The sequence below is a fragment of the Saccopteryx leptura genome, chromosome X (assembly GCF_036850995.1).
Source record: "Saccopteryx leptura isolate mSacLep1 chromosome X, mSacLep1_pri_phased_curated, whole genome shotgun sequence".
In the NCBI taxonomy this organism is placed as follows: domain Eukaryota; kingdom Metazoa; phylum Chordata; class Mammalia; order Chiroptera; family Emballonuridae; genus Saccopteryx; species Saccopteryx leptura.
Window position 1 is genome coordinate 70,724,080 of NC_089516.1, and position 12,865 is coordinate 70,736,944.

The window sequence follows — 12,865 nt, forward strand, 5'->3', positions numbered from 1 at the left end:
ACTTTCATGGTTTTATTTGGGGGCTGGCCGGCCTACTGAAATTAAGGTTATGGATGGAAGTGATGATCTCTGAATCACCTTCAGAGTCATTCTGCTCTTATCTTGAAGAACAGTGCCTGTTCCCAGCTGAATAGCTTTATGGTCCAGTACTGTGAAGTCTAAAAAATTCAACAGTTTTCCTTCATTTTATCCTGTCTGTCTCTTTCAGTTCAAAATGCCAGTGTTTCTGCTGGTGTGGCTGATAAGGTTCCTGATTCATAGCCATATTAATCTCTTTCTCAAATGTTATGTCAGCCACACCCTTGTTATTTTATTTATTTATTTTTATTTTTATTTTTTGTAATGTGGACAGGCTGAGAATTTTCCTAATCTTTAAATTCTGGTTCATGATTGTTTAGTAATATCTTCTTCAATTAGTTTCTCTTCTTATATTCAACTATAAGAAGTCAGGGAAAACTGAACTGTTCCTTCAAAATTCTGCTTAGAAATTTCAGTTAAATATCTAATTCACTGCTCACAAAGTTTGCTTTCCACAAAACCCTATAAACATGAACAAAGTTCATCCACGTTATTTGACACTTTATAAAAAAATGACCTTTTCTCCTTTGTCCAGGAACATATTCCTCATTTCTATCTGAGGCCTCAACAAAATGTCCTTCACTCTCCATATTTGTACCAACATTCTGTAAATGATTATTTATATATTCTTAAGGAGATGGAAGCTTTCTCTCTTTTTTCTTTCTGAGCGCTCACCAGAATTGCTTTTAGCATTCCCTTCATGGCAATATTGGCTTTTTCTAGCATGTACTTCAAAATTTTTCCAGCCCCAGTCAATTATTTAGTTTCAAAGCTGCTTTCAGAGTTTTAGATATTTTTTTTTTACATCAGCACCCCACTTTTCAGTACCAATTTCCGTCTTAGTCAGGTTGGGCTACTAATACAAAAATACCACAGACTGAGTGACTTAAGAGACAAATTTATTTCGCACAGTTCTGGAAGCTTGTGTCAGAAGACCTTGTGTGCAGTGAAGGTCTGCTTCCTAGCTTGTAAGCGGCTGCTTTCTCACTGTATCCTCTCATGAAGGAGAGAGGGGAAGTGGGGAAAGATGGGGGGTGGGGGGAGAAGGGGGGAGGGAGGGGGAGAAGGGGGGAGGGAGGGGGAGAAGGGGGGAGGGAGGGGGAGAAGGGGGGAGGGAGGGGGAGAAGGGGGGAGGGAGGGGGAGGGAGGGGGAGAGAGAGAGAGAGAGAGAGAGAGAACTTTCTGGTATCTTTTCTTATAGAAGCACTAATAGCATCCAGTCTCATGATCTAATCACCTCAGCTCTCAAAGGTCCCATATACTGACTGGGGCATAAGTAGGTTTATAGTTGTGAGTATGTAAAACACAGAGTTTATTCTTCTATTACTATTTATTATTGTATTACTTTACATATGAACAATTGTAAACGTACTTTTGCCCCACCCTATACCTACACAAGTCATGCAAATAAAGGCTTGAACTAGCTATCCTTTGTTTTTAAAAAGCATCTTATGATTTTCCTGGAACATAAGAGGATGGGAGGCTTACTGCTCCACTGCAGTAAATGACACTTAATAGTGATGATGGTTTCACCAGTATATATATGTGTGTGTTTGTGTGTGTGTGTGTTAAAACTTATCAAATCATACTTTTTATATTTTAATCCCCCTTTCAAACAGTGCTCAAATATCCCCAGAGATGAGAAATTTAGTCTCTAAAGGCGGAGCCTTCCATCTACAGACAGCCCCAGTGTTACAGAATTCTCCCTGCTATCAAACTTAAATCTGTCCTCCTGTAATTTCTATTGTTTCTCATTATAGGTCTCAGACCCAGAAAGAATCAGGCCTCATTTTCGTTCTATGACACCCATTTATCTCTCAGAAGGCAGGCTGTGGGTAGAGTAAGATTTGTGGGCAGATAGGTCCTATTTCTGACTTGAGGTCTCCTATTCTGTGAAATGGTGATTATAAAACCTGACTTACAAGGCAGTTATAAAGATTCTAGAAAATGTGTATAATATACTTAGTGCAGCTCCTGGTATATAGTAGCTGCTCAATAACAGATGATCATTATTATCACTAATACTAAAAGTATATAGTAATTTCCTCTGGTTTTCTTTTCTTTAAGGCTAATTTGTCTCCATTTTTCATGTTTTCCTTATTTTTTAATTGCATTTAGTGGGGTGACATTAGTCAATAAAATTGTATAGGTTTAACATGTACAATTCTATATATCATCTGTATATTGTATTGTGTGTTCATCACCCCAAGTCAAGTCTCTTTCCAACACTCATTATCCCCCTTTTACCTTCATTTACCTCCTCCTACATTCTTTTCCCTGGTAATCACCATACTGTTGCCTTTGTCTATGAGATACGAGATTTTTAAAAATTTATTTAAAACCTTAAATTTTTTGACCCAGCCCACTAAACCCCCTCCCTTCTGACAGTTGTCTGTCTGAATTTATAAGACGTAAGTTCAAAGACTGGGATATTTAACATAGTAAATATTTCAATTTCCCCAAAATTTATATATATATGGCATAATTCCTAATAAAAAGCCTAGCAAGATGTTTAGTAAATATACACAAGACTATTCTAAAATTTGTATGGAAAAGCAAAGTAACTAAAATAGTTAAAACAATCTTTAAAAAATTAAGTTGAATTGATTACAGTACAGGCTTCAACTGTACAACTCTATAAAACATCCTCTGCACACTGCATCATGCTTACATCACCTCAAGAAGAGTGTCTTTCTGTTCTTAATTTCCCCACTTTCTTTACCTTCACCTCCTCTTCTTGCCAGCTGCCTGTTTGATCCAGTCACTGAAAGCACCTCTGGTGGTATTCGAGTTACATAAGGTAGGTTCTCAGTGAGTCAACAAGTAGGGGAAAGTGATGTTCCCCAGATTGATATAAAAATGTCCCAGGGTACAAGTTTTTGTGTCACACTTTTGTGGTGGGGCAGAGTCTAGAAGTCATCTGGGTATGGTCAGCAGAGTATCTCAGGCCCAAACATACCAACGTTTGGCTACATGAAGGGAGTTTTCTGCACTGGGAAATAATCCCTTCCTATGGAGCCACACAATTTAGTCTGTCCCAGATTTTGCTAGGAGCTTGCTCTCAGCAGAGCAGAGCCACTGGGACTCAGGAAGTTGCAGATAGTGAATCTACTATGATGGAGAGTTGCCCATCAGGCTTTGGGGAAGGTATGAATAGCCCTTGCACCAGAGCCAAACAACTCAGTCTGTATCTGATTTTGCCAGACCTTGGCAGGGTGAAGCCACCAGAAGTCAAGAGGGTAGAGTTGCTGGGAACCTGGAGATTGTGGCTAGTGGAATGCCCATAAGAGGGAGGCACTAGTCAGTTTCATGTGAAAAAGGGGGAAATAATCCCCATCCCAATGCCTTACTCATAACTCCTGAATCTTCCCAGACTTCTAGATCTTGGCTCAATAACTGACTCTTCATCAGGGCACAAGCTCTGCAAGGTGGTACAACAGGGAGTCAAGAGGTTAGGGCTAATGAATTCCCCTAGGCTGATATCATATGGAGGGAATGCTCCCCCCAAAGAAGGTGAAATCTGCCTTGTAGATAAAGAACGCAGCTCAGGAATCTTCATGGCTGTCCTTTCAGCTCTTTCACTAGGGCCATAAACCCCATTCTCTCCTGATGAGATTCTAGTCTGCTCCACCCTTGCTCCAATAGAGCTCAGGTTAAGTGACTGCAAACAAGATTTTGTGCACTAGCCCTTTGTCTGCATCAGACTCCCATTTCTCCTTGGTGAACAGAATCTCCACTGATTTTCACAGCCAGATATTATGTGGGCATTTCTTCCTGTCTTTGGTGCTCTGAGTTGGGTAGCCCATCTTAAGGTCTCCGCCCTTCTTACCAGGATCAATGTGGCTACTTCTGTAAATCCTTGGTTATAAGACTTCTCTTCAGTTAGTCTTCAGTTGGTTATTCATGTTGCTGGCTCTGTGTTTCAGTTGTAATTGCATTTTGGTCTTGGGAGGAGGTGAGTGTAACATCAACCTAGTCTGCCACCTTCTTGGATCTCCTTCTGTTATGCTTCTTGTAACTGTCTTATATTTCTTAGATATTCTGTTCTGGTGTTTTTGTTTGTTTTATTATTTGCTGTTCAGGTTTGGAAGTTTCTATTGATATATCTTCAAATTCCAAGATTCTTTCTTCAGTTGTGTCCATTCTTCTCATGAACCTGTTAAAGGCATTTCAGTTTCTGTTACAGTGGGTTTTTTTTTTAATCTTTAGCATTTCTTTATTCTTTTTAGATTTTTATTCTCTCTGCTTATATTACCCATCTATTCTTGTTGCTGTCTACTTTTTCCATTGGAAACCTCAGCATATTAATCATAGTGATTTTAAATTGCTGGTCTAATAATTCTAGCAATCTGTCATGTCCAACTCTAATTTTGATGCTTGCTCTGACTTTCAACTTGTGTTTTTTGCCTTTTAGTATGTCTCATCATTTTTTGTTGAGAGCTGGGCATAATGTACTTGGTAAAAGGAACAGTGGTAAGTATGTCTTTAGTAATATAATGAAAATGTGGGGGATGAAAATGGAAATGTTTTATAGTACTATGATTCAGTCTCAGGCTTTTAGTGAGCTTGTGTACCTGGACTATAAACTTCACAAATGCTTTTCAGTTTTATCCTCTCCTTAACTGGGACATGATAGCAAGAACAGTCGAGTTGGGTATTTCCTTTCCTTCAGGTCAGTTAGGATCTAATAAAATTGCAGCAGAATAGGCTCTATTAAAATAATTTCTCTTAATATATTCAATTAAAAAATAAATAAAATGGCATGTGCATAAAAAAAGAACAACAACAGAAAAACAAAATGCTTCAGCATATTTCAAAATGGCTTCTTTTCACCTCCCACTACTGGAAACAGAATTTTTCTCCAACTTTCACTGTGAGAACCTATAAGAACTCCTGGAAGTAAAGCTCATAAAAATGTTGGTGAGCCTCCTAAAACTGGGTCCCCTTGGAATTTTTAACTTCTATACTTGTCCAAACTATGCTCTCAGCTATCTGTCAATTGCAGTTCACATTTTCCTAATTATAGAGATTTAAACTTGAGAATTTCCACTCTGGTGTCATGTAATATCAGTATCAGCCTTGTTAGTCTCTCCAATTAGGGGGTGGGGTAGCAATATGCCCTGTAATCTCAATTCTATGATGAAGCTAAGAAAGTTTGTGGATTTTCAGTTCAAGTTTTTACTTGTTGTTAGGATGGAATGACAACTCCCATACTCTTTGGATACCAGACTAGAAACTAGAAGTCCCTGTCTTAAACTGAGAATGCATTTTTTTCTACCTATCCATGATTTTGTAACATCAAGTTTTAGTCACTTGTGTTGATTCTATGAGTTATGAAAATCTTCCAAATGCTGATTCATTTCATTACAAAACATTAAAAAAACTTCATTTAATATCACCAATGATTTCATCAGAAAAATCTTTAAATATTGCAAATCTGTCATCACATCAATGGTTATGAACACTTTATTTTTCTCTTTATGAGGAAGGGAGATAGTGAGACAGAATCACACACACACCCTGACCAGGATCCACCTGGCTATCCCTGTCTAGGGCCAATGCTTGAATTAACAGAGCTATCCTTTGTTCCTTTGTGCCTGAGGCTGAGATGCTCAGACCAAGTGAACTATCCTCAGTGCCTGGGCCAACACTCAAACCAATCTAGCCTCTGGCTGAGGGAAGTGAAGAGGGAGAAAAGGGGGATAGAGGGGGAGAGAAAAGAAGATGGTCACCTGTACTATGTGCCCTGATTGGAAATCAAACCCAGGACGTCCATACACTGAGCTGATGTTCTATCCACTGAGCCAACTGGCCAGGGCCATGAACACATTTTTTTTCAAAGTTCTAATTTCTACCTGAAAGTTCATATTTTATCATTTGTAACAAATATTCTGTTTTTTGCCTTAAAATAACAGGCTGACTTCTTTCATTTTTGAGAAAATTTTTGCAAAATATCTAAGTCTGAATAATTATAGGTTGTTTTTGTCTGTTGTTCTTTAAGGTGAAAATGGTATTTCGTAAGAAAAACTGATAGTTTGGCTTACAATTCAACCATACAAGTGCTTTTCTTCAAGGCAATCACCATAGTCTTCTAAGCAGCAGAAATGTTTTACATGTACTTCTTAATTTGGTCACAAAGAAAAAACACTAAGTGACATGTACAAAGGGTCAAGATAAATAAATAAATAAATAAATAAATAAATAAATAAATAGTATTTTTTTTTCAAAATATCATCAGCTTTAACATTTTATTATCAGGTTTTTGGCAGGAATGGATTCAAAATTTGGGGGAACTGACATTTTTATAATTTGGGGGAACCATTTTAAGAAAAAATGAATTAATAATAAATACTAGGTATATTTGTTTGAACAGTTTTAGAGTGGGAGATCACAGATAAAATATATTTTTAAAAACTTAAAAACATCAGAACAATCTGAAAAGATAATAAAATGCATTTAAAACTTAACCAACACCTCAATAACCCTTTTTCAGTTACATTTAAGATTAAAATTGTGAAAAATTTGTAATTCCACACCTTTCATACTTATGACATTAACAATTCATACCAAGGAATTAAATGTCATATTTAAAGGTTTCTAAATGGTACTAAAAATAGTTGCCCTCAAACACTTGACTTTACATAGAAACACTAAAAACTGTCTTTGGGTTATTAGAAACTAATTGATTTCCAAAAGATCTAAGGAATTCTTACAACTCAACACTGATAAATAATAATAATAGCCAATTTGCCTGACTAGGTGGTGGTGCAGTAGATAGAGCATTGGACTGGGATGCAGAAGACCTATGTTCAAAGCCCTGAGGTTGCTGGTTTGAGCACAGGCTCACCAGCTTGAGTGCGTGGTTGCTGCCTTGAGCCCAAAAGTCACTGTCTTGAAGTCCAAGGTTGCTGGCTTGAGCTCAAGGTTGCTGGCATGAGCAAGGGGTCACTTGTTCTGCTGTAGCCCCTGCCTGCCCCGGTCAAGGCACAAATGAGAAAGCAATCAATGAACAACTAAGGAAACAAAAGAGCCACAACAAAGAATTGATGCTTCTCATCTCTCTCCCTTTCTATCTGTCTGTCCCTATCTGTCCCTCTCTCTGTCACAGAAATAAATTGATGCATAAATAGATACATAAATAAATAATAGCCTGATTTTAAAAAACAAGAAAATAATTTAAAGTTTTCCAAAGAAGATATACAAATGGCTAACAAGTATATGAAAAGATGTTTAGACAACACAAAAAAAGAAAACTACAGACCAATATCTCTAATGAATACAGATGCTAAAATACTAAACAAAATATTAGCAAATCGAATACAACAACACATTAAAAAAATAATTCATCATGACCCAGTGGGATTCATCCTAGAATCACAAGGATGGTTCAACATATGTAAAATGGTTAACATAATACACCATATCAACAAAGAACAAAAACCACATGATCTTATCAGTAGATGCAGAAAAGGCATTCGATAAAATACAACATCATTTTATGTTTAAAATACTTAACAAAATGGGTATAGAAAAAAAAAATCTCAACATAATAAAGGACATCTATGATTAACCATCAGCTAACATCATATTAAATGGCATAAAACTGAGGCCTTATCCCCTAAAATCAGGAACAAGACAAGGTTGTATACTTTCTCCAATCTTATTCAACGTAGTCCTAGAAGTTCTAGCCAGCGCAATCAGACAAGAGAAAGAAATAAAAGGCATTCATATTGGGAAAGAAGAAGTAAAGGTTTCACTTTTTGCCGGTGATATGATCCTGTACATCGAAAACTCCAAAGACTCCACAAAAAGACTACTAGAAACAATAAACCAATACAGTAAGGTCACAGGATACAAAATTAATATACAAAAGTCCATTGCCTTCCTATATGCCAACAATGAAACACTAGAAAACAAGCTCAAGAAAACAATCCCCTTCATGGTTGCAATAAAAAATACCTGGAAATAAACATAACAAAAATGTAAAGGACCTGTATAATGAAAACTACAAAGCATTGTTAAAGGAAATCAAAAAAGATACAATGAAATGGAAAAATATTCCTTGTTCTTGGATAGGAAGAATAAATATAGTTAAAATGACTGTATTACCCAAAGCGATATATAAATTTAATGCAATTCCCACCAAAATTCCAATGTCATTTTTTAAAGAAATGGAACAAAAAATTATCAGGTTTATATGGAACTATAAAAAACCCCGAATAGCCAAAGCAATTCTAAGGAAAAAGAATAAAGCTGGGGGCATTATAATACCTGACTTCAAATTATATTATAGAGGCACGATAATCAAAACAGCATGGTATTGGCAGAAAAGTAGACCGTCAGACCAATGGAACAGAATAGAAAGCCCAGACATAAAACCACATGTATATTTTCAATAAAGGGGCCAACAACACACAATGGAGAAAAGAAAGCCTCTTCAACAAATGGTGCTGGGAAAATTGGAAAACCACATGCAAAAGAATGAAACTCAACTACAGTTTGGCCCCTTGTACTAAAATTAATTCAAAATGGATCAAAGACCTTAATATAAGACCTGAAACAATAAATTACATAGAAGAAAACATAGGTACTAAACTCATGGACCTTGGTTACACAGAGCACTTTATGAATTTGACTCCAAAGGCAAGGGAAGTGAAGGCAAAGATAAATGAATGGGACTACATCAGACTAAGAAGCTTTTGCTCAGCAAGAGAAACTGACAACAAAACAAACAGACAGCCAACTAAATGGGAGATGATATTTTCAAACAACAGCTCAGATAAGGGCCTAATATCCAAAATATACAAAGAACTCATAAAACTCAACAACAAACAAGCAAACAATCCAATAAAAAAATGGGAAGAGGACATGAACAGACACTTCTCCCAGGAAGAAATACAAATGGCCAACAGATATATTATGAAAAGATGCTCATCTTCATTAGCTATTAGAGAAATGCAAATCAAAACTACAATGAAATAACACCACACACCTGTTAGATTAGCTATTATCAACAAGACAGGTAATAGCAAATGCTGGAGAGGCTGTGGAGAAAAAGGAACCCTCATTCACTGTTGGTGGGAATGTAAAGTAGTACAACCATTATGGAAGAAAGTATGGTGGTTTCTCAAAAAATTAAAAATAGAACTACCATATGACCCAGCAATCCCTCTACTGGGAATATACCCCCATAACTCAAAAACACTGGTACATGAAGACACATACAGCCCTATGTTCATTGCAGCATTGTTCACAGTGGCCAAGACATGGAAACAACCAAAAAGTCCTTCAATAGATGACTAGATAAAGAAGATGTGGCACATACATACTATGGAATACTACTCAGCCATAAGAAATGATGACATTGGATCATTTACAACAACATGGATGGGCCTTGATGATATTATATTGAGTGAAATAAGTAAATCAGAAAAAACCAAGAACTATATGATTCCATACATAGGTGGGACATAAAAATGAGACTCAGGGACATGGACAAGAGTGTGGTGGTTACCGGGGGTGGGGAAGGGAAAGGAGGGGGTGGAAGGAGAGGAGGGGCACAAAGAAAACCAGATAGAAGGTGACAGAAGACTATGTGACTTTGGGTGATAGGTATGCAACATAATCAAATGTCAAAATAACTTCGAGATGTTTTCTCTGAACCCTTGTAACCTGATTGATTAGTCACCCCATTAAAATTAATTTTAAAAAAATAATAAAATAAATATAAACACAAAAGGATGTTCAACATAGCTAATTTATCAAGGAAATATAAACCAAAACCACAAGGAGATATTACTTCACACCTGTTAGGATGGCCTTTACAAAAAAAGAAAAAAGGAGGAGGAGGAGAAGGAACAAAATAAGTATCAGTGAGAATACTCAGAAACTAGAAATCTTGTGCCATGTTTGGTGAATGTAAAACTGCCATGGAAAACAGAATGGAGGTTCCTCTAAAAACAATTTTAACTATCATTAAGAAAAAACATACCAACAATTACACTTCTGGGTATTTATCCAAAAGTATTGAAAATAGAATCTCTAAGAGATATTTACACTTAACTGTATATTGCAGTATTATTTACAATAGCCAAGAGGTAGAAACAACCTAAATGCCCATCAACAGATGACTAGATAAAGAAAATGTGGTAAATACATACAATAGACTATTATTGAGCCTTAAAAAAGAAGGAAATTCTGTTACATGCTACAACATAGATAAATCTTGAAGACATTATTCCAAGTAAAATAAGCCAGTCACAGAATGACAGCTACTGTGTGATTCACTTATATGTGGCATCTAAATGTAGTCAGAATCATAGAAGCAGAAAGTATAATAGAATGGTGGTTGCCAAGGCCTGGGGGGAGGAGGGACGAGGAGTTACCGTTCAATGGTCAGTTTCAGTCATGCAAGATGAAAATGTTCTAGAGATCCGCTGTACAATATTTTACTGAGCACTTAAAATTTTGTTAAAGGAATAGATCTCATGTAGTATGTTTTTGTTATCACAATAAAAATGGTAGACATAGCCTTAACATATCAATAATTGTTTTAATATATAAATATGCCTGACCTGTGGTGGCACAGTGGACAAAGCATCAACCTGAATGCTGAGGTCACCAATTCAAAAGCCCAGGCTTCCCTTGTCAAGGCATATATGGGAAGCAACTATAAGTTGATGCTTCCTACTCCTCCTCTCCCTCATTCTTTCTCTCTCTCTCTCTCTCTCTTTCTCTTCTCTCTCTAAAATCAATAAACAAAATCTTTAAAAATAAATAAATAAATAATCTAAATGCACCAAATAAAAGACAGGTTGGCAAAGTGATTTAAAAAACATGGTCTAGGTCTTCCTAATTGGAGCACACCTGTGCCCTTCCCCAGGGCAAGTAATTTCCACCTTCTTTTCTCCTAAAGTCTAAGGGTCCTCACCAAACTTGCAACCAGAGGAGCTGGGACTAGCAGCAAAGGAGTCTCTTTTTTTGAGTCTGTAACTTCCTTTCTTGAATCCATGCAGTTGCTACTATAGCCTGACTTTTCTCTGCTTTTCTGAGGGCATACTATCTCTTTTTCACTCTAATAAACCTTGCCATTATCACTTAAGAAACGTAGTCTGGTATATGTGGTCTACAAGAAATTCACTTCAAAGATAAAAACATTGTAGATTGAAAGTAAATGTATGGAAAAAATATACAACATTGAAACATAAATGTTTAAAAAAAAGCACTTTCACGTAAAGTAGACTTCAGAGAAAAGAAAATGACTAAGGATAAAGAGAAACATTATACAACATTTATGAAATCATATAATTATAAAGATAGAGAACAGATTAGAGGTCAGGGGTTGGGGAAGGAGACAAAGAAGATGAGTATGGCATAATAAACAGAATGAAAGAGGCTTGTGATTGATGGAGTTAGGGTATATTGATGTGGTGACTACATAAAGCTACTCACACAAATATATAGTTAATTAGAAAATACATTAACTAAGATATTTTATTCAATAGCCTTTAGTTAACAGAGTCTCTGAGACTACCTAAATTAGAAACATTCATTTTCAAATGTAAATATAACAATTTCCTTCCAAAATCAAATGGTTAAAACTTCTTTCCTATGCTTCTGCCCCTTTCTGTTAAGAGTAGAATGCTAAGAATGAAATACCGTATTCCCCCATGTATAAGATGCACCCTTTTTCAAAAACTTTGGGGTCTAATAACTTGGTACACCATATACAGTGGTTGTAGATTTTTTTACTTGGATTTCTTGCTTTTTTACGCTTGTTATCTTTGCGCTCATTATTTCGAATTTGTTACCAGTATATTACAGTAGGTTATGTTTTGCCACATTTTGCCCAGAAATGGCTCAGAAAAGATTTTCATACAGTGCTGAATCCAAATTAGAAATGATCCAGTTGGCAAAAGTGAATGGAAATCGTGCTGTTGAACGTAAGTTTGGTCCTCCTCCAACTGAGAAATCAATCCAAGACTGGCTACGGGAAGAAGAAACCCTACTGAAAATGCCTTGGCAGAAGAAGGCCATGAGAGGCAAGTCAGCAAAATGGCCTGATTTAGAGAGAGAATTGAAGATATGGATTGAAGAGCAAAGGGCAGTTGGAATTCCTGTGTCCACAAAGATGGTTCAGCATGAGGCAAGAAGAATTGCTAACTAAAAAGAAGTTACTGGTTTCAAAGGAGGACACAATTATTGCTTCAGGTTCATGAAGTGGAATGGACTAAGCATGCACACATGCACCAGACTTGCCCAAAAGATGCCTGAAAGCTATGAGCAGAAGGTCCTTGAATTTCATTGTTTTGTCATTCAATGTCAGAAGACACAGCAGTTTGAGTTGGGACAGATCACAAATACGAACGAAGTCCCCCTTCAATTTGATGGCCCAAGTAACAAAACTGTTGATAAGAATGGGGTGAAAACTGTAACTATGAAGACAAGTGGACATGAAAAGAGCCATATACAGTTGTTCCAGCTTGCTATGCTGACAGAACCAAACTGCCTCCTATGCTGATTTTCAAACACAAAACAATGCCAAAAGAAGATATTCTTCGAGGAGTGATTGTCCATGTTCATGACAAGGGTTGGATGGGTCAGGATAGGATGAAGATCTGGTTTGAGAAAATCTGGAGAAGGAGACCAGGTGGGCTCTTATGCAAACCTGCCCAATTGGTGCTTGATCAGTTCAGGGCACACATAACAAAAAACACAAAGAAGATGGTTGCAAAGCAAAAAACAAAAGTTGCCATCATACTTGGAGGCTTGACATCCCAGCTCCAAC

At 36.7% G+C, this 12,865-nt stretch overlaps 1 protein-coding gene across 5 annotated transcripts in view; it reads right to left on the bottom strand.

Annotated features, from left to right (window-relative positions):
- ZC3H12B (zinc finger CCCH-type containing 12B) overlaps window positions 1–12,865 on the bottom strand; it is a 208,114-nt gene that overhangs the window by 179,149 nt on the left and 16,100 nt on the right. Inside the window, exon 1 of one of the 5 annotated variants that reach the window (XM_066357450.1) lies at window positions 2,801–2,959. The exons of the other annotated variants lie outside the window; for them this stretch is intronic. The gene's annotated coding sequence lies outside the window, so the exon portion shown is untranslated. Of the gene's footprint in view, window positions 1–2,800; window positions 2,960–12,865 lie in introns of those variants that run through there. 5 annotated transcript variants of the gene reach the window in all.